The following is a 22,739-nucleotide window of genomic DNA, read 5'->3' on the forward strand; positions in this document are numbered from 1 at the left end:
TGCGTGTTATTATGTGATTAGCACTATTTTTGGCATGAAATTAACTGCACGCTAAACATGTTGAGCGCTCGACATTGAAGCAGTCTAGGTCGTTGGATGACAAGGAATACATGTGGCTTGATGACGTTCTATATTTAATTTGATACGGCTCTAGCAACACATTCAATCGATCAAACCATAGATTTCGTTCAGTCTGACTTTGACTTTAAATTATATGACGATCGATATAAAATAAACGGAAATGATAAACGTTTGGATTTTAAGCATGGCAATCCGAATGTTTTTCATGGAAAATTTGGATTACGCGGCGGCGGCGGGGGCATCTCGCGGTGGGAAGCGGCTCCTCTGCCGTGCTCTGTGTGTTGTCGGGCCACTGACCAACGGCAATGGTGACATCTTGCGCCGTTGTTGGCGTACTCCTGGACATTGGCCTAGCTTCAAGGAAGGCCAAAATGTTCTGGACTTCGGAGCGAGTCAACTTGCGGGAGGAGGCGACTGGCGTTGGTGCAAGGAAGCGGTCGACGGCGGCCATCCATGCCGCTGAGGGGGGCACTGGCACCTGCGCGGGGACATGCGCTGTCAACGGCGCGACGGAGACATTCGTGTGCATGGGCACCGACACGGGTGCGCACGTCAGTGCACGCGCAGGCGCATGCGCTGGCAGGTGCACAGGCACCATCACGGGCATGCGCGTCAGTGCACGCGCAGGCGCATGCGCTGGCAGGTGCACGAGCGCGTGAAATTCGACGGGGACCTCGTGGAACCCCATGGCATCAAGCTCGGTGACAATGTGCGGCTCGCAGCTCATCAATGCCACGGGGATGGCCGCTGGTGCAGTCGGGGCGACGGGAGCCGGAACGGGAGCGGGGACAGGCGCAGCTTCTTCCCACAAGGCCAGTTGAAGCTCATCCCAGAGCGCCTTATGTTCTTGAGACTCCGGCTGGGTGTCTTCCCCAGGAAACTGGAACACTAAGGGTAGACCATCATGATGCGGCATGGCGTACGTTTAGGTCAGCCTCGTTGGAGGTAGACGACAGGAGAATCGGAGAGGAAGAGAGAAGATTGTAGTGATACGGGGTAGTGTGGGGTTGATTTTAAACTGCGGCACCGACGATGTTAGAAGTGGGAGCAGTTGGGACGACAGTGGGTGGCGGAGCCTGGTCAAAGGCCTCGCCTCCCGGTGAGTCTGCACAACGGTCTGCTCGCACACCTCCCTGGCATCCGGCGTAGCGGTCTACTCGCACGCCTCCCATCGACTCACACGCTTGCTTGGACGGCACCTGCCGATGAGAAGCAGGGACTCGTGGCGGCACGTAAACGCCCACGGTTTGAATAGTGAAAGCGTTCGCCTTAACGTGACAGGTCTTTGTTTTAAAATACCTTGGCTCTTCATTTGTGCAATTTGTCATAAGGAGCTTGTCTCGAATTGAAGAAAAAACTTACGAAGTAATATTTGTGCCATATCACGTGACCATGCTAAGTTTCAAGAATTTATGCTCACTTTTGGATTTTCTAAAATTTAAGATCCAGGATTCGAAACAAAATCATAACCTGCATCATGCAATAAATTTTCAAGCCGTACATCTGTCATGTTGTATTTCTTAAGAAATGATTTGGTCAAACATTTTGCTTAGTTAGACTTCAGACAAGTTATATATGCAGAATAAAAGGATAATCCCTCCGTACCAGTGCATTGCCTGATATATTAACATCAGTACTAGGAACGAACAAACGGGCTCAGTTATGTGCTCATCCTGGTGTAGTAGTAGTAGTACTAGGCAATGCAGTTGACGGGTGACCTTGACAAGCGGCGGCCGAGGGAATTGAACCATGCTCGGCACGGTAGGTAACGTTGTCTAGTTACTAAAGCATCCCCTCGTTGTTCATCGGTAGTCATTGTGGACCGGGGATATGAGGGGAATTTCCTAGGGCTGGAATTCTGGCCGCCAGATATTTGAACTTGAAATGCTGAGGCTCGACTGGTTGGGGTTGCCTAATGTGCGTACCATGCACGCCACCGAAGGACACGAGCCCGGTTTTATTTTTTATTTTTTTATTTTTGTAGGATCAACACGAGCCAAGGTCTGGCTGGTATGCCGTTGGGTCCTACCATTCGAGAATATGAAAGGAACCTTTTAAATTGCCAAACGAATCTATTTGTATTACAATACCCGTATTTTCCTTACAAATACTAATCTCAACGTGGTAATTGATTTATGATGAGTTGTTGAATTAGAGTGGGTTTGTGCTATAGTGATCTCAACGTGGATTTCACATTTCATGGTATCCCTAGTAAGTTTTCCAATGCAAATTCAAATTTAAAAGATGAACAATATGGATGTGAGAAAACTTTGTATGTATCAAGCATATGACCACACACACACACACACACACACACACACAGAGACCGGCTGGGTCGGAATGCGTCGTGTTCATGGGGAGGCAACGGAATGCATCATGTTCATCGGGAGGCAATAGAACGCGTGGGAGCCAACCGGGTGGGTCGGAACGGAATGCGTGGTCATGTTCATCGGGAGGGCTTGCACAGAACATGCTATGGAAACAAGGCCTGGCGTACCGTAGAATAGAGGAAACGGACCTCCTACGTTCGGAACAGGGTCCTGTTGATCGGGAGGGGTGTGGCATACCGCAAAACGGAGGAAACGGACCTCCTACGGTCGAAACGGGGGTCATGTTGATCGGGAGGGGTGTGGCGTACCGCAAAACGGAGGAAACGGTCCTCCTATGGTCGAAACGGGGGTCCTGTTGATCGGGAGGGGTGTGGCGTACCGCAAAATGGATGAAACGGACTTGTGTTGGAGCGCTATGGTCGAAACGGGGGTCCTGTTCATCGGGAGGGGTGTGGCGTATCGCAAAACAGGACTGCACGGGATACTGTTCATCTCCACCGTCGACCTCCTCCAGCCTCCACGGGCTACCATCGACCTCCTCCAGCCTCCACGGGCTCGTGTTCATCCAGCCTCCACCGCGCGCTACTCCACCGGCTACTGTTCAACCACCCTCCACCGTCTACTGTTCATCCAGCCCTCCACACCACGGGGTCCTGTTCAACCACCCCTCCACGGGCACCCCTCCACCGTCTACTTTTCATCCAGCCCTCCACCACACCATGGGGTCCTGTTCATCCAGAGCCAACGCCATCTCTCACTGTTCATCGAAACCCCCCCGCAATACTCACTGTTCATCCAATCGATCGGCTTCAGTTAGCAGCAGTAGCGAAGGAATTGCTCGATTGGGTTCAGTTAACAGCCATCGATCGATCGCTTGGGTTCAGTAACGCGTAGCCTGTAGTGCAATCGCTCGGGTTCAGTTAGAGCCCAATGCCTTGCTCGCGTTCAGTTAGAGCCAACGCCTCGCACACACACGCGTAAGTGTATGAGAGAAACGCACATCGCTCGGCCCCCGACCTCCCACCGTAATCGGGAACTCCCCAAAATTTTCCTCCCCCTCGCTTCTACCACGGTTTTTTCCGTCATGGACGGCGCAAAGAATGTCATGCAGCTGCGTCTCTGGCCCGCCCAGGACGAAAAGCCCATTTTCTGTCATGATTTTCTGTCATAGAAGTAGGAGCCCACCACATCTATGATGATACCGGGTTTTGTCACAATTATCGTCATAGAAGTGTCATATGTATGGCAGAATGTTTTTTTGTTCGTCCCAAAATGTCACGGATGTGTCTTTTTTTGTAGTGCACTAGGGGTATACATAGTCTAACTTATGATATTATGCACGCATTATAGAGGTAGCTAGCTAGTACTCCCTCCGTCCGGGTTTATTAGGCCTCTCAGCAACACAAGCATGCATGTCCCTTTTTATAAGGCCCCGCTTTGGAAAGGTGCATGCAAGCAACCATTTCATTGGTTGCATTGAAAGCAATTGTTGTTGGTGCCATGGTTGGAAAATTAATACACTTCATGCATGCTTTTTCATTGGTTGCATGCATGTGAGAGAGTGCATTGGTAGAGGAATGGAATAATAATGTGAGCAAATTACTATGTGTCTTGGTCTAAGAGAAGTTGTCTTTAGGCCTAATAAACCCCGACGGAGGGAGTATCGGTCATATACTAGTATCATGCATGACACATAGTAGCATATATAGCATTTATTATGACACATAGTTTCATGATATGATACTTAACCCTCCCTTTCTTCATTTAAATCTATGACAGCTCATCAAAATTTCCTAGTTGGCATGATACTAGCTATGAGATCCCATTACGACTAGCCTAGCGAAGAAGGTGTACAGATCATTTGTGCATCGCTTTACGAGTTTTCATCCGTTTGTTCGAGAAGCAGGTAGAAGTTTCAAACATTTTGGCCGTGAGGTGCGGCCACTGGTGTAGGCCTAGTTGATATTTTAATTACAGGAAATTCAGATGGAGTCCGGACATCTCATCAAAATCGGTGTGTGCCTGTGGCATGCTATCATGACCCTGTGGAAAAGAATGGTAAAGTTTGGCACAAGTTTTGACGATCTTTCCTTCCAAACCGGAGCATCTCACATGAAGGATCATGGTTTGCCAAAGGAGACATGTCAATTCAAACTCCTGTGGCCGTTGACTTCATCATTTGGCCTCATAAATATTTCCACGGTACGCAATCACCATTATACCACATGTTTTATTTTTTAACGCATTTCGGGTATCGTTAGCTATATTTAAGACATTTTTTTGAGTTTAACGTGCATTTTGTGCATAAAAATAGAATTACAACCCAAACTGCATGTGCTGGCGAAAGGGATGAAGATCGCCGTTTGATCTGGGAGCATCCTATGGTGCAGACGTACGATCTGTGGGGTTTGGATTCTGGCCAATTAGAATGCACGACTCAGATCATGGGCGGGGTTTTGTCGGCACACATATTTCATCAACGAACCTTGTGCTATTCGCAATCCAGATTGCATACATATTTTTGTTCACACATACTGTACTGAGATCAATTGAGTGTGCTACCTCTATGATATAATAATAATAATAACAAAAAATAGTTCATATTCATTGCCTGAGCTGACAGCATATCAAGGTCAACATATTAATGGTTCTTACATCAACAGAAAATCGGGCATAACTCACAAATTCAGTACACGCGACAGTTCTACTTGAACGAATTAAGTTGCAGGGTAGGCATAAAGACTGGTCTTATGGCTTAATTCCCATGTACATGGGGAACTTGGATCATTAAGTTGACCCCGAATGAACTTGGTTTTTTTGATGATTTTATGCATCTCTGTTATAGGGTTGCGTGATCCCTTGGTTGGCAACTCATCAAATTCATCATACTCGTCCTCATCGGCAACATCGTCGACACCCAGTACCCTCCTCTTCCCATGCATCACTACATGGTCGTCCTTATGCAAAGGGTCTTCCGCAAAGAAAATCTATGTAGCATCGTTGTCAAGAATGGACGGGTCCGCGTGATATGCCATCGTTGTCCTGTTAACACAGTTCTTCCTATAATCATCAACCTTTACTTGAACAAGAGGGATCCATGAGCACCTGAATAATGCCACCTTAACTTTCACATAGTCAAGCTCCCAAATCTCTTTGATGGTTCCATAGTATACCCTTTTATCAGCTTCATCTACAGTCATGCATTCTATCCGAGCAGATCTGTTCTGATATGAGGTCTTCTCATCACGTTCATCAATGTAGAACATGTATCCATTTATGGCATATACTTGGTACGTCAACACCATAGGTGATGGCTTTTGTGCCAACCACGTAGCAATGTCATCGATGGATCCTTGTGCCAAATGCTTCTTCAGCCACTCGGCGTAGTTCTTAGTGTGCTCCTTCATCTCCACATCTAATGAAGGCACCATTGGTAAGAAGATTTGGCGTATCTCCGCCAAGTGTTCTTCGGCGTAATCAGTGAGAACTGGGCTGTTAAGCAGTACTGTCAAATGGGCTTTCTCTGCCAATTCTCCAGGTGCAGCCATTTGCATGCCAGCAAGGACTGGCTTACCTATCAGCCTTCTCTCATGGCGAGAGAGGAGCAAACCTATAGGTTGTTCTTTCATGTATTCGGTGCAAAACTCAACCACCTCCTCTGCGGTATAACCTTGTAGGATGCTTGCCTCTGGATGGTTTCGGTTCCGACAAAAGCGCTTCAGTATTCCCATGAACCACTCAAAGGGATACATGTTGCAAACAAACACATGACCAGAATACTTTATCTCGTCAACAAGGTGCACAGTGAGATGGACAATGACATCAAAGAATGACGGTGGGAAAAACATCTCTAGGTTGCACAATATTCTTGCAATATCATCTTGCATATGATCCAGCTCTTCAGGACCTACAACTTTCTGCCATAGTTGGTTGAAGAAATCACAGAGCTCAATGAGTGTGTTCCTTGTATTTTTGTCCAACAGATTCCTGATGGCCACCGGGAGGATTTGTGTCAACATTACGTGGCAATCATGTGACTTCATGTGTCCCAACTTCATTTTACATGAGCTCACATCCATGAGACTTCTGATGTTTGCGGAGTAGGAAGAGGGTGTCTTAACTAACAACAAATAGGTGAAGAACCGTGTTGCTTCTTTTGTACTGAAATTGTAACTCTGGCGAGCTTTGATGAATTTGTCATCATCTTCTGCTTCACTCTTGCCTTTTGATTGATCAGCAAGCATATCGAGCCATGAACCCTCACCATCCTTTCTTTTAGCTTTAATCTTGAGCAGAGTACCAAGGATGCTTTCACATACGTTCTTCTACATGCATGACATCGATGCAGTGACGTACACGTAGAATCTCCCAGTAAGGTAATTTCCGGAACACCAATTTCTTCTTAAACACTTGACCCTTGGGTGTTTGTTTCACCATCTTAGCGTGATTCTTGCCAAGCACAACATTAATTTGTTTGGGCATGTTGTGGACCACATCCCCATCATAGGGTCTTGGGCCCACTTCTACCTCTGGTGTACCATCAAATTCAGCTTTCATCTTTCGGTATGGGTGATTTTTCTGTAAGAACCTATGATGACGTAAATACACCGTTTTGTGCGAGTTGGGAAGTCTTCTGCTAGTTGTCCTATCCATGCATGTGACACACCCTACATATCTCTTTGTTTTCTGCCCCGATGTGTTGCCTAATGCCGGCATATCTTGAATGGTGTGCACCAGCATCGCATGTAGATCGAAAATCTCCTTTTTTTAAGCATCATAACATTTTACAGCAGGTGCATCTATCCACACTGTCAGCAGTTCTTCTACCAGTAGCTGAAAGTAAATGTCGATGTCATTTCCAGGTTGCTTTGGGCCTTCGATAATCATTGACATGATAATGTATTTTTTTTCTTCATACACAACCGAGGAGCTAGGTTATATATGCACAGAAGCACCGGCCATGTGCTGTGATTGGTGCTTATATCGCCAAAAGGATTCATCCCGTCAGTACACTCCCTGAGCCTTATACTTCTAGGATCCTTGGCAAAGTCTTCAAACTTGTTGTCAATTAATTCCCACTTAGCCCCATCTTTCGGGTGCCTCATATACTTATTCGCAATTCACTCATCATGATGCCACCGCAACCTCTTTGCCTCTCTAGGGTTTGCAAACAATCGCCTCAACCATGGAATTAAAGGCAAGTACCAAACAACCTTGAACGAGATTCCTGTCTTGATCTCGTCGTCCAATTTGTACTTGTCCTTTGCTCTCCTGTGCTTGTATCGTGCATGCTTGCATTCGGGACATGCACGCAAATCTTTGTAATCACCATGGTACAATATACAATCATTCACACAAGCGTGTATCTTCTGTACTTCAAGTTCCAATGGGCAAACAATTTTCTTTGCTTCATTCATGCTTCTGGGGAGCACATTATCTTCCGGAAGAATTTCTTTGAAAATACCTAACATCTCTGTGAAGCCCTTGTTTGATTGACCATTTGCTGCTTTAAATCTGAGAAGTGCCAGGGTGGCACTCAACCTGGAATATTTCTTTTTGCAACCTGGATACAACTCTTTCTTGGAGTCCGCATCAATGGTTGGTTGATCCTTGTACCCAATAATATCCTTGTCTGGGCCCTCGAAATCTGCAATCATAGCAGCAAAATCTGGCATATCAAGATCGTCGTCATCTGCGTCGACGTCTTGGTTTTCTAGTGAGCGTTTAGGCTTTCTGGTGTTCCATTGGTAGCTTGACGCCTCTGCCCCGATGTTAGATTCAACATCCAAGTGACACTGATCAGGGTTTGGCATCTCGCAGCCCTGGGTATCTTCATCCATGACCTTGTCTTCACCGTGTCTGGTCCAACGTGTATATCTATCCATGAATCCCCAAGAGACTAAGTGCCACTGGACATCTGTAACTACACGTGACTCTGTATTGGCACAATCAGCACATGGACACAGGATGTAATCCGCATCACCAATTCTCTTCTTTCTAATTTCAGCCAAATTCATGAACTCTGTCACGCCACTGATAAAATCTGCGATATTCCGATCCTTCATCCATTCAGATCATTCCATCTGCACCACATGAATGGTAATTAAAAACAAAACAACAACATTGATACACTGATTAACTATTGCCGAATGATGCGTGCATAAATCACAAGGCTTTATTTTCATAATTACTGAGGGTGCTCCATATTGTTATCCAGATGTGTAATGATAAAAAGTCATGGCCGGTGAATTTACACGCAGAGTACTAGTACAACACTACCCTTAGGAATTGGATACCTTAATTAAGCCACTCATGAAAAGAATACATTAATTAAGTAGCCACACGGCGACCTCCACCCAGTAGATAGAGAAGCGCAATGCGGCGGCACGCTGAGACAGCAGGGTCGAGGAGCAAAGCTTAGTGCGGCTGCCGTCTAAAGTTTGACCTCCACTATCCCACCATTGACCGCGATAGATGTGCTCGAATCACGCCACCACCGACCTCGACGGCTGAGCTCCTCCTATCTCCTGCCGCAGACCGAGGATTGACCTCCTGTGACGCCGACACCGCCCATCGACCAAATATGGACCTATTTTCTGGTAGCTCTTGCCTATGCCATCACCGCCATCTCTAGTTGCGTACCGGCTATTTTTTTGACGGATATCCGCAGAGTGGCTGTTTACATGGTATAACTATAACTCAATTATATGTACAGGGTAGTATATCACATACGGTTATGTATCGACAACCGTGTCTCACCTACGTTGTCTTCTCACATGGTTTGGTGTGCAAATCGTGTGTTGATATGTCTCCAACGTATCTATAATTTATGAAGTATTCATGCCATATTTGCAATAGTTTTATATGATTTTGGTATGATTTGATTAGAACTAACCCGGACTGATGCTATTTTCAGCAGAACTATCGTGGTGTTGTTTTTGTGCAGAAATAAAAGTTCTCGGAATGCGCTGAAAATCAACGGAGAATTTTTTTGGAAAATATAAAAAATACTGGAACAAAAATCTACCTGAGGGGAGTCCCATGGGCTCCATGAGGGTGGGGGGCGCACCCACCCCCTGGGGCGCGCCCCTGTGCCTCGTGGACTCCCTGTGGGGCCCTTGACTTGTCCTTGATGCCAACCTCTTCTATAAATACCCAAACCTCCAGAAAATAACCTAGATTGGAAGTTTGGCCGCAGCGAGCCTCTGTAGCCTCGAGAAATCAATCTAGGCCCTCTCTGGCACCCTGCCGGAGGGGCCCATCATTACAGGAGGCCATGGGGAAGGATCTTGGAGGGGCCATCATCGCCATGAAAGCCAAGGACCAGAGGGGGAACCTTTCCCCATCCCGGGGGGAGGCCATGGAGGAGGAAGCACAAGGGGGAGAACCTCTCCTTCTCTCTCTCGATGGCGCCGGAGTGCCATTGGGAGGAGAATCATCGCCGCGGTGATCGTCTTCATCAACATCACCATCATCATCACCATCCTCATATCTTTTACGCAGTCCAGTCTCCCGCACCCCGCTGTAATCCCTACTTGAACATTGTGCTTTATGACACATATTATGATCCAATGGTGTGTTGCCATCCTATGATGTTTTGAGTAGATATACTTTGTCTTTGGGTTGATTGATGATCTAGATTGGTACGAGTTATATGTGTTACTTTGGTGCTGTCCTATTGTGCCCTTCGTGTCGCGCAAGCGTGAGGGATTCCCGCTGTAGGGTGTTGCAATACGTTCATGATTCTCTTATAGTGGGTTTCTTGAGTGACACAAGCATAAACCCGAGTAAGGGGGTTGTGGCATATGGGATACAGGGGACTTGATATGTTAAAGCTATGGTTGGGTTTTACCTTAATGATCTTTAGTAGTTGCGGATGCTAGCTAGAGTTCCAATCATAAGTGCATATGATCCAAGAATAGAAAGTATGTTAGCTTATACCTGTCCCTCATATGAAATTGCAATGACGACCACCGGTCTTGTTAACAATTGCCTAGGATAATTCCGCACACCGACCCATCATTATTCCACACTCGCTATTTATAATATTTAGTAATATATTCTAAATTTATGATAACAGCACCTACTTTTATATTTTAGCTCTCCGATATCATGCAAAGTTATCCTCTTCATACCCACAACATAGTTTTATTTCTCGTTTCTAGTTGGAAGCAAATGTTCGGTGTACGTAGAGTCGTATCAGTGGCAGATAGGACTAGAGAGAATATTGATCTTACGTTTAGCTCCTTGTGGGTTTGACACTCCATTCTTATCACTTCCACCTTTGGAAATTTCTATGATGATTCCCTGCACTTGGGGATTATCACGCTCTTTTCTGGTGCCGTTGCCGGAGAGCAATAACGTGGGGTTGATATTCTTGTGTGTGCTTGTTTGCTTTCTTCACTAAGTAGTTTTTGTTTTCCATTTTTGATTTGCTTAGTTGTGGGTGAAACATACAAAAAAATAAAAAATACAAAATACAAAAAGATGCACTTGCCTCATATGCCTAAAAACTTTTTCAAGAAGACAAGTGATTGGAAAGTTATGCATTGGAGAAGTGAGGGTCGACCTTGAGCACTTGTGTTCATGCTCCTGGAAAAAATGTAGAATTTTTCATGGACATTTCTCTATAAATAATTATCCCCTTGTATATATCCTTTCTATTATAAAAATAATGTGCCAAGCTTTGGTTTTAGGATGATTAGATTGCTTGTTTACTATATGCAGTACAAAAACAGAAACTTTGGCTGTAGCGCGTGAATTTTACATTTTTTTACTGGAAAGTCAAATGGGTCTGAAATTTTTTGCACATTACTTCTGTACAAAATTTTTAAATTTTAATATTTTATTTAGAATGTTTGGAGTTACAGAAGTTTACTAAATTTCAAGATTACTACAGACTGTCCTGTTTTTGACCGATTCTGTTTTCTATGTGTTGTTCGCTTATTTTGATGAATCCATCGGTAGTATCAGGGGGTATGAACCATGGTGAAGTTGGAATACAGTAGATAAAGTGCTAATATTAAATTTAAATGAGTTTCCAAGAGTACCTAAAGGTAGTGACTTGCTTTATTATACTAACGATCTCACAAAGTTTTTGTTAAGTTTTCTGTGGATGAAGTTTCCAAAGAACGAGGAGTTACCAATGTGAGAAGAATAAAGAGAGGCAAGAGTTCAAGCTTGGGGATGCCTAAGGCACCCCAAGTAAATACTTAAATGATACTCAAGCATCTAAGCTTGGGGATGCCACGGTTGGCATCCCATCTTTCTTCTTCAACAATTATTGGTATACCTTGGTTTTTGTTTTGTTCACATGATTTGTGTCCCTTGTGTTTTTCTTTTTCTTTAGGAACCATGCTAGTATGATATAGCCCTTCATTAATTTATATAATTCTTCATGTGATTCACTTATATCTTTTGAGTATGGTTTTACAGAATTCTTGGTGTGCTTGACTTATATATTTTGAGCTTGGATATTGGTTAGTCTATATTAATTTAGAATGCTCCATGATCTTCACTTATATATTTTGGAGTATGAATAATACTATCATCTAAAGTGGGTTTGGAAGAGTGTCAAATTTAGGAATTAGTTATCCCACTATTTTGGAGGGTGTTGAATCTTAGTGTGATATTCATGAAAGTGGATTTGGAAGAGTGTCAACTTTAGTTAGTAATGATTCCACTATTTCGGAAGAGGTTCCACTTGATTATGAGAACAAAGTTGCTATCTATGATGATTAATGTGATGACATGTATGCTATAAAGAATAATGTTAACCATGAAATTAACTTGTCATCATGATTTTAATTTTCAATTGGATTATGCCTCACATGACGGTTATTTTGTTGAGTTTGCTCCCACTATTCCGAATGAGAAGAATTTTTGCTTATGTGGAGAGTACTAAAATTTATATGCTTGTAGATCATGAAAAGAATGCTTTATGTGATGAATTTATTGTTAAACTCATTCATGATGATACTGAAAATTATTATGAGGGAGTAATATATGCTTGTAGGAGTTGCAATAATATCAAGTTTTCTCTCTATGTGCTTAAAGTTGTGAAGTTATACTTGTTTTGCCTTCCTATGCTAGTTGATTCTTGTTCCTTTAAATTATGTGCTCAAAAAATCCCTAGTCATAGGAAGTGGGTTAGTTTTAAATTTGCTAGTCATATTCTTCATGATTCTCTCTTTATGTTTCAATTCTTATCTTTTATGTGAGACCTTTGGGAAGACCTTTGGGAAGACTTGGGTGAAAGTTAATGTGATCTTGCTGTAAAAAAACGAAACTTTGCCCTCACTAGATTAGATGTGATATTTTACAGTAGAGTGATTTTGAGTTGATTATCTTTGTATAAGATTAATAGACAAATTACTCACCTCCACCCATTTATTTCATAATTTTTGGAGTAGCATAAGTATGGTTGTTGTTCAGATCATTACAGACTATTCTGTTTCTGGCAGATTCTGTTTTTAACGCATAGTTTGCTTGTTTTCTAGTTTCTATGCGCTTATATTGCTCAATATAAATTGTAGAAATTATATGGTACAGTAGGCATTGTGTGATAACAATTATGAATCATGTCTTTGACAGTACCAAAGTGAATGAAGTTCCGTTAAGTTTTGTGTGATTGAAGTTTTCATGTTTTGAGTGAGATATCGATATGAGGAGAACAAGGAGTGGAAAGAATCTAAGCTTGGGTATGCCCAAGGCACCCCAAGGTAATGTTCAAAGAAGACTCAAGCGCCTAAGCTTGGGGATGCCCCGGAAGGCATCCCCTCTTTCATCTTCAAAACCATCGGTATACCTTACCCGAAGCTATATTTTTATTCATCACATGATATGTGTTTTGCTTGGAGCGTAATTTCATTTTACTTTCTATTTGAATAAAATCATTGGATCTGAAATCTTGAATGAAAAAGAATCCTCCCATGGCTAGTTAATTATTTGACTACTCAGTGTTCTTGACTTAGATCTTTTTGGAGTAGTTTGCCATTTACTCACGTGCTTCAGGTATATCCTATGAGTAAATGGTTGAATGAATTGAATATCATAAATCTAAATTTATATATGTTTCATATGCTTATAACATGGGGAGTAGTGACTTCACACATAATAAGTATAGGTGTAAACTTATTGAAAGTCAGCAAATGCAGCATTGGTCACTTGAACAATTCATGAAAGAATATTAAAGAAAGAGAGATTTCACATATAAATATACTATCTTGGACATCTTTTGTAATTGTGAGCACTCATTAAAATATGACATGCTAAAAGGTTGATGTTGGACAAAGAAGACAACTTAATGGGTTATGTTTTCCTATATCCTAAACATTATATTGTCTTGGATCATCCAACATGTAGAGCTTGCCTTTCCCTCTCATGCTAGCCAAATTCTTTGCATCAAGTAGAGATACTGCTTGTGCTTCCAAACATCCCTTAAACCAGTTTTGCCATGGAAGTCCACCATACCTACCTATGGATTGAAAAAGGTCCTTCAAGTAAGTTGTCATCATGCATGAAATAAAAAATGCTTCTTAAATATGTATGATCTATTAGTGCAAAGAAAATAAGCTTTATACGAACTTGTGATAGGGAAGAAATAAAAGCGACAGACTGCATAATAAAGGTCTTCATCACAAGCGGCAATATAAAGTGACATTCTTTTGCATTAAGATTTTGTGCATCCAACCATAAAAGCGCATAACAACCTATGTTTCCCTCTGCGAAGGGCCTATCTTTTACTTTTATCTTCTAACCTTATACAAGAGTCATGGTGATCATCACCTTTCCTTTTTACACTTTTTCCTTTGGCAAGCACTTTGTGTTCAAGCGATCCGGATATATATATATATCCACTTGGATGTAGGTTTTCATAAATTATTATTGTTGACATTACCCTTGAGGTAAAAGGTTGGGAGGCGAAACTATAAGCACCTATCTTTCTCTATGTCCGATTGAAACTTTGAAACCATAAATATCACATGAGTGTTAGCAATTGTGAAAGATCAAATGATAGTTGAGTATGTGGAGTTTGCTGAACCAAAGCTCTTACATAGACCCTTCCCAAAAATTAGATGAATTGCAATTGTTTGATGACTAAGAGCATGGTTTGTTAGTTTTCAAGAAAGTTTATGATCTATACTTTAACTTGTGAATAGGTTGTTACTTGATCATGAAAAGTTCTATGAGTTGAGCTACTGTTATGATATATAATGCTGCTAGAAAAAAGTGATTGAAACTATCATTGATCAAACTTAAGGGCTTGCTAGCATTCACACTTCATAATTTATTTCTTTTATCATTTACCTACTCAAGGACGAGCAGGAATTAAGCTTGGGGATGCTGATACGTCTCCAACGTATCTATAATTTATGAAGTATTCATGCCATGTTTACAATAGTTCTATATAATTTTGGTATGATTTGATTAGAACTAACTTGGACTGACGTTGTTTTCAGTAGAACTACTGTGGTGTTGTTTTGTGCAGAAATAAAAGTTCTCGGAATGCGCTGAAAATCAACGGAGTTTTTTTTGGGAAAATATAAAAAATACTGGAACAAAAATCTACCGGAGGGGAGTCCCATGGGATCCACGAGGGTGGGGGCCGTGCCGACCCCCCTGGGATGCGCCCTTGTACCTCGTGGACTCCCTATGGGGCCCCTTGACTTGTCCTCGACGCCAACCTCTTCTATAAATACCCAAACCTCCAGAAAATAACCTAGATCGGAAGTTCCACCTCCACAAGCCTCTGTAGCCTCGAGAAATCAATCTAGGCCCTCTCTGGCACCCTGCCTGAGGGGGCCATCATCCCTGGAGGCCATGGGGAAGAATCTCTGAGGGGCCATCATTGCCATGAAGGCCAAGGAACAGAGGGGGAACCTCTCCCCATCCAGGGGGAGGCCATGGAAGAGGAAGCATAAGTGGGAGAACCTCTCCTCCTCTCTCTCGATGGCGTCGGAGTGCCATCGAGAGGGGAATCATCGCTGCGGTGATCATCTTCATCAACATCACCATCATCATCACCATCCTCATCTCTTTTACGCGGTCCTACCTCCCGCACCTCGCTGTAATCCCTACTTGAACATGGTGCTTTATGCCACATATTATGACCCAATGATGTGTTGCCATCCTATGATGTTTTGAGTAGATATACATTGTCCTTGGGTTGATTGAGATCTAGATTGGTATGAGTTGTATGTTTTATTTTGGTGCTGTCCTATTGTGCCCTCCGTGTCGCGCAAGCATGAGGGATTCCCACTGTCGGGTGTTGCAATACGTTCATGATTCGCTTATAGTTGGTTGCTTGAGTGACAGAAGCATAAACCCGAGTAAGGGGGTTGTGGCGTATGGGATAAAGGGGACTTGATATGTTAAAGCTATGGTTGGGTTTTACCTTAATGATCTTTAGTAGTTGCGGATGATTGCTAGAGTTCCAATCATAAGTGCATATGATCCAAGAAGAGAAAGTATGTTAGCTTATGCCTGTCCCTCATATGAAATTGCAATGACGACCACCGGTCTTGTTAACAATTTCCTATTATAATTCCGCACACCAACCGATCATTATTTCCATACTTGCTATTTATAATATTTAGTAATATATTCTAAATTTATGATAACAACACCTACTTTTATATTTTAGCTCTCCGATATCATGCAAAGTTATCCTCTTCATACCCACAATGTAGTTTTATTTCTCGTTTCTAGTTGGAAGCAAACGTTCAGTGTACGTAGAGTCATATCAGTGGTAGATAGGACTTGAGAGAATATCGATCTTACCTTTATCTCCTTGTCGGTTCGACATTCCATGCTTATCACTTCCACCTTTGGAAATTGCTATGATGATTCCCTACACTTGGGGATTATCATGTGTGACGTTGTAATACCTGACACAAACGACATGTATAAACAGTGTGCCATATACTCCAACATATAGTGCCATAAGTAGTTCCCGACAATTTCCCCATTTCCCCCAAATCTCTACATAGCCTCCAAATTCCCTCGCATGGAGCTGACATTGGGGGAATGCGGGCGAGTGGTGCTGATGGTTTCGGTGCGGCTGCTCCTACTCGTATCGCCGCCACGACGGCGGTCGCCTCCGAGCACTTGCCTAAGGTCATCAGAAGGCAGGTGTACAACAGATCCTAATCGTCCTGTCTGGTTACAATCTATCCCGATCCTTTTTTAGCATGTCCAAAGTAGCTCCTTGCTAAATCCGTCCTGATTTGAATCCCCCCACAGGAAAGCGATCTGCCGCCAGATCCGGAGCATGACTCCATACTCCCACAACACAAGTTTGACTCCGAGTTTTGCGCCACTGAGAAGTACCAAAATCTGAGTTGTGTGCACGGGCACACTCCCGCTCGACGTGTATGCATGGAGGGATTCGACATTGGCAGGCGGTTCCCAGTTTCCCCTTAGAGGTTAGTGCTAAGTTCATCATTTTAGTTGAGTTAATGCCACCGCTCATCCTGAATACTATTTAACATTGGCAGGGATATGAGGCTTGTGCCTTTGTTAACTGGCTGGATGAAGAATGGTATGGCAGGGCTCGGAGTGTTATCACCAAGCTCGCAGAAGATAACATTAAGCTGAAGAAGAAACTGTCTGATCTGGAATGTACAATCAGTACAATGAAGCAAGAAAGAATCAATCACATGCAACAGATGAAAGCAAGAGACAAGAAGGAACTAGCATGTGTAGTTGTGGTTGTCGCATTAGCCATGCTCTATGCGCTGTTTGCAATGATGATTAGGGGTTTTGTTTGACAGTATTGCTAAAGCACATCTAGATGTGCTCTAAATAATGCACATCTAGGTACTCCTATGCCACTGATGTTACGCGAAGATTCGTGCATATATTTTTCTTTGTCTTTTTTCTTTTCCTTTGTAGTTTGATTATTACTGGCTTTATCAATAAGAAGAGCTCAATGTATTGCTTGCCAACTGTCCTACTCTGTTCGTACCGTTACCGGTGCATAATCCCAAAACTCGTTCCTTGTTTTTGTGCTGAAAAAGGAAACCAACCAAATAGCCAATAGGAGTCTTGCGCAACCCCGGGAATTTGGAGCGTCTAGGTACAAATAATTGCCGTTAGATAATACGTCAACCCCCGCTTCAATTTGCAGTTCCTCTTCTCTGCATACCCTGCTTAAGTGTCCACCATCTTCATCGACCCGGTAGGCTATGATACACACTGGCACACACTCTGCAGCCATGTCGAGCGACAGCGAGGATGACCAGGAGTCTAGCGCCCGATGATAGGTAAACATCGGAATCATCCCGCTCATCTTCCATGAGTTCGGCGTCGAGCCCAGACCTTGACTATTTCCGGTTCATGGAAGGGACGCCACTTCCGGAGTCGTCAGACGACAACCAGACGGACGAGGAGCCGTCGGAGCACGAAGAAGATCGGGATTACGATGATGATGATGAGGATTGGTCGAATGAGGAGGAGGAGGACGATGACATCAACAACGATGACGACGGCAGTGGCGATGAAAAGCCAACGGTCAACAACAAGAAGCGTCCTTGCCAAGACGATGTCGCGGGGCCATCCAACAACAACAACAACAAGAAGGACTAAATTAAGCGGACTGCATATATCTCTTTTTATCTTGTCAATCTCACCACAGATGGTTAGTAATATGTATTCGACAGAGATCTTCTACATTATCGCCCAGAGGTTGGTTTGTTGAATTGTGTGCTATAACGAACACACAATTCACAAAAAGACCATATGGGCTGTCTATAATGATCGCACACAATTTTGATTACCGACCTGTTTGTCAGGTATCACACACATCTTGTTACGCTGAATCATTTGTGTTCACCTCAATCATCACAAACGGTTCATCGGAGCAAACTGTATGCCGTATATCGCACACACATTGATATGGCTGCCCGTTTCTATTGTTCTTCCTCATCGCAAATAGTTCTGCTGAATCAACCATATGCCCTGCATCGCACACGCAACTAAAATCTGACCCGTGTTTGATGCATACGTCATCGCAAACGTTTTGGATATTTTTGACGGTTCTCTGACACCACCATGTGTGATTATTGCATTGCATAGAGTTTCTCGAAGGGTCTCTGATCGTAGTATCGTGTTAGCAGCATCCTGCAGTAGTGCATGACGGGATGCAAAGGCTTTGAATGGAGCCCTGGTGGGAGGAGATGGTGGCTCTGGGGATTTCAAAATCATTGAAGAGAGATAGCTGACGACAGTCGAGATTAAGGGGAACGGCGCGCCATAGAGGGCGCCACCGAATTGAGAGGACTTGGGTGTGGGAGCAATCCTTGGTGGGGAGAAGCAAGATGATCTCCCCAAGGACGGTGTTCGGGAGCTGATGCGGTCCACCCGAGATTCTACGGGTTCCTGGGATCTTGTGGGGGCGGGGTCGCCGCTTCTCCCTGCGTTGTCGGGTGCGGGATCTACAACAGGTGTCGCTGCTGGCGGGAACCTAATCTTCTTGGTGCTGGGATCAGCCGACTCCATTTTCCTCGAGGGCGTTTCGTCGCGCTCACGGATTTGAGAAGAGCAATGAATGACGAGCCTAGTTGTAGTGCGAGTGAAGAAGAAGGGGAGCTAGGGTTTTTCTGTAGTAGTGAGGAAGAAGGGGAGTTGGGGGGTTTTGTAGGAGTGAGGTGAGGAATTTGGGGGTACGAGTGGAGCAAGCTGACGTGAGGTGGGTGGGAGTGAGGAGGAAGAAGAGCACCCAGGTTTTTTGGGGGCGGTGTGCTGGGTGTGGGTAGCACCTCTCATTAAGTAAATATATGGGCTTTTGAATTTATTTTATTATTTACTAGGGTGGATAGGCTATTTTGTCTTGGGCCCAGAGAAACAAGTACTACTAGTACAGTGGAGACACTCTACAGCTACCCAGAAAAACAATTACTACTAGTACAGTGGATACACTACCGCTTCTGGCTCCTCCTAGGTCATTGAAATGTCTCCCTCTACTGAATGTCATTTTACTTTTGTTCACCGACATGTGTGCCATGCAGCATGCGGGCCCAAATGCCATCCCCAAGTTACAAGGCAGTATGCAACGGAGAGTCACCCCGGTCGTAGCGCGGCAGTAACAAGCCATCATATCATAAAACCGCATCTCCCTGCAGTCTAAGTTTGACGGACGAAGCAACCATCATTTCACTCTTCGCTGAATCCCCTTCTCCCTCACCGTCTTCAAGAAAGCCAACACTCGCATCTGCCACTATTCTTCTCTCCCAACAAAGGGAGGTAAGCGGATCCATGATGTTGGTATATTTTTGTTCAGAGAAAAAAAAGAACTTTTGCAAAGCAGTAACCGATCCTCAGTCTCTTTTTTGTTTCATTGTCATTGTGATTGTGTTTTGCTTTCAGTGGTCTCCTAGTATTCGTCGGTTTCATGATAGACCAAGGAGAACCAGGCAAAGATCTGCCAATATTGGAGCAGACGCGGGAGGCTGATCCCCATGAGACAGAGAGCTCCAAAAAGATGGAGGCAGCCACCGAGCCGACCCCAGATACGCTCACGACCACTACTGAGATGGTCAACGCCACGTTTGAGGTTACAGCCCCCGTGGCACTACAGGAGCAGTTTTCCCCCTTCAAGGATGTGTCCCCCCGCTGAGCTACCAAGGTGATTTTCTTATTTGGCGATCTCGATTGTGGTTTTTCATCTAAGTATGTGGTGATGAATAATGCAAAAATTTATTAGCTTCAATGCCATGCTATACATAGTGGTTTAAATAACTTGTGTTTCTTATACTCGAAAATAATCCAGAATTTGTTTCTGTTTCAATTAGAGCCCTGATGCAGACAAGGATTGTGTGGTTGTACATGTCACTCACTATGAGGCAAATGACCTAGATATACGCACTGGGAAAACAAAGTTCTTAGCCTGTTGGATCCTGGAAGCCATTTGCGCTTATACCGATGTCGAGTTGTATTCCAGCCTCATTGTTGTCAGGCGTGTTGTCTAGGGTGTACTGAAGCACAAGAAGTTCAAAGCTACTCCTTCGTTTGTGAGGCATACTACTCTTGTCAAGCTTACGCAGTAAGATGACCTGGCATGCTTCCACAAACAAGTTTATGAGTGGCAAGGCCACAAGGTTATCTTCATGAAGGTTCACAGGATTGAGCTGCTGCCGAACGTCCTCGATGATGTTCATGGCAAGGTGTCGGTGGGAAACGACACCTATGGGATCACTGGAATCCCTTCTACGGTTGCGGGGCGCGGGGATCGTGAGGAGAGCAGGACTAGCAGATGACACAGAGGTATTTACCCAGGTTCGGGCCGGAAAGATGCGTAAAACCCTACGATCCTGGTTTTGGTGGATGTATTAGTGTTCTTGAGCTCCTGAACTAGCTCTAGGTGCTGTGAGATTTCGAAGAGCTGAATCCCTTCTCTGTGTGCCATGGGCCTCCTTTTATAGGTGAAAGGGGCTGCCACAGTGGCACACAGGAGGTTGAAAGTGCTACAGCATTGTGAGTTTATCGCTAGTATTACAGGACAAGACGCTTTCAATGCAAGGTTTAGGTGTCCTTCGCTTTATTGGGGACGGGGGCGAGGCCCGTCTCATCTGTCGCTGCTCCTCCTTGCTTCGAGAAGCGCCCTGGCCAGCGATGCATGCGGTTCCATGTAGGCAGGCAGGCAGCTGATGTGGCGCGGTGGTGGAGTCTCCATGAAGGATTGCATGCTGCCACGCAGGTGCCTGGCAGTGGCCTTGCCGGTGTGCTTGGCGAGGGCTTTGTCGGGTGGCCCGACAAGGGTCTTGTCATGGCGCGCTAGCTTCCCCGGCAAGGATCTTGTCGGGGGTCTTGTGGGTTTCTTTGGTGAGGATGGTTGCCGTCCTATCTTCATTTGATCTTGAGCATTCTATGTCTTTACAAAGATCTGCATGCCATCACGGAGGTCCCTCCCGAGCCTTGTCCCAATGCAGTTGTTTAGCGTTGGTGGGCTCAAGGGTGGCTCGCTCGGTTGGCGTGGGCGAGCTGCCCCGGTAAGGGCCTTGCCAAGGCTGCTGAGGCTGGTCCTTGCCGGGGGAACCTGCTACGCCTATCTGATCTTTGTGGCCTTGGTCCTTGTTGTTTCTTCGTTCGTGCTTGTGGCTTCGGCTTCTCCCCGGTTTCCCTTTTCTGCTGTGTCTGTGTGGCCGTGGTGGGAGGCTCTGACTGCCCGTGCACAAGTAAAGGGGTCAAAAGCAGAGCCCCTACTATTGTACACCGACTGGAGCCCCTGGGCCTAGGCCACACATAAGCGCAGCATGTTGTTGGGCCAGGCCCAGAACTGTGCGCGGGCAGCTTGGGCAGATTTTTACCACGGCCACTGTTCCGTCCGTTGCGCTTCCCCACGACCTGCGTTGAACGCACGATGTGGGGATAATGCGCGCATATGACGTGGGCATGCTGGCATCACCTTGTGGCGGACAGTAAAGAGGTGGCTTGCGTATCTCTTCGAGACCGCAGGGCCGCCTCCCATTTTCTGCCCTCGTTCGGGAACCGTCGTTCCACGCATCCCACCGCGCCCGCCCCTCGCGCCATGTCCGCTGCATGCATAACACAGAGCAAATGGAAGGCACACGGGACGTGGGTAGTCGCTCGTGTGTGGGTTGATTCCCACGCGCCTTCAATGGAGTGGGGAGGGCGGTCGACGGCCCCGCTTGCTCTCACTTTAAGAAGCTGGAATGGCCAAGGATGGGCGGCCGAGCCTCGCCCCCGTCCCTTTATCAAGAGGGCGGGGGGAGGAACGGTGCTCCTGAACTCTTCGCCATCTGCCTCTCCCCATTCCTGCTTCCCTTCTTCTTCTGCCATGGCGAGGGGGGCGTGGCGATGCATCATCGGTGGCGGCGAGGGTCTCGGCCAGACAGCGCATCGCTCCTCCCAAGAGCTCTCAGCGGCAGAGCCGGCCGCTAGAGGAAGGGGGAGGGGACGAGGCCGAGGGCGTCACGGTGCCCAAGGGAGAGGGGGACGGGGCGGCAGATCTGCCTCGCCCCCTCCAGCAGCCCCTCCTCTGATGGAGGGCCACGCCGGGGACAACCCTTGCGAATTCTTTGTCAGCTGCGCAATCCGCTGCGACGTCGCCTTCGCCTTCCGACCCCATTTGCGCGGGAGATGGAGCTGGATCCGCCGCAGGCGCTGCGGCTACACATGAGGGGTTGTGGGAACAGTGGCACCTGGGTCGACGTCGAGTTCCCTTCCCCTCATGTCATGTATCTTCACCGAGGGTGGAAGACCTTCGCTCACCTCCACAGCTTGACGGACGGGCTCCCTCTCCATTTTAAAATAATGGAGGGTGGCCTCCTCTCCGTCAAGATCTTCGGGCACTTCGGGACCCGTGAG

The sequence above is a fragment of the Triticum aestivum genome, chromosome 7B (assembly GCF_018294505.1).
Source record: "Triticum aestivum cultivar Chinese Spring chromosome 7B, IWGSC CS RefSeq v2.1, whole genome shotgun sequence".
NCBI classification, from domain to species: domain Eukaryota; kingdom Viridiplantae; phylum Streptophyta; class Magnoliopsida; order Poales; family Poaceae; genus Triticum; species Triticum aestivum.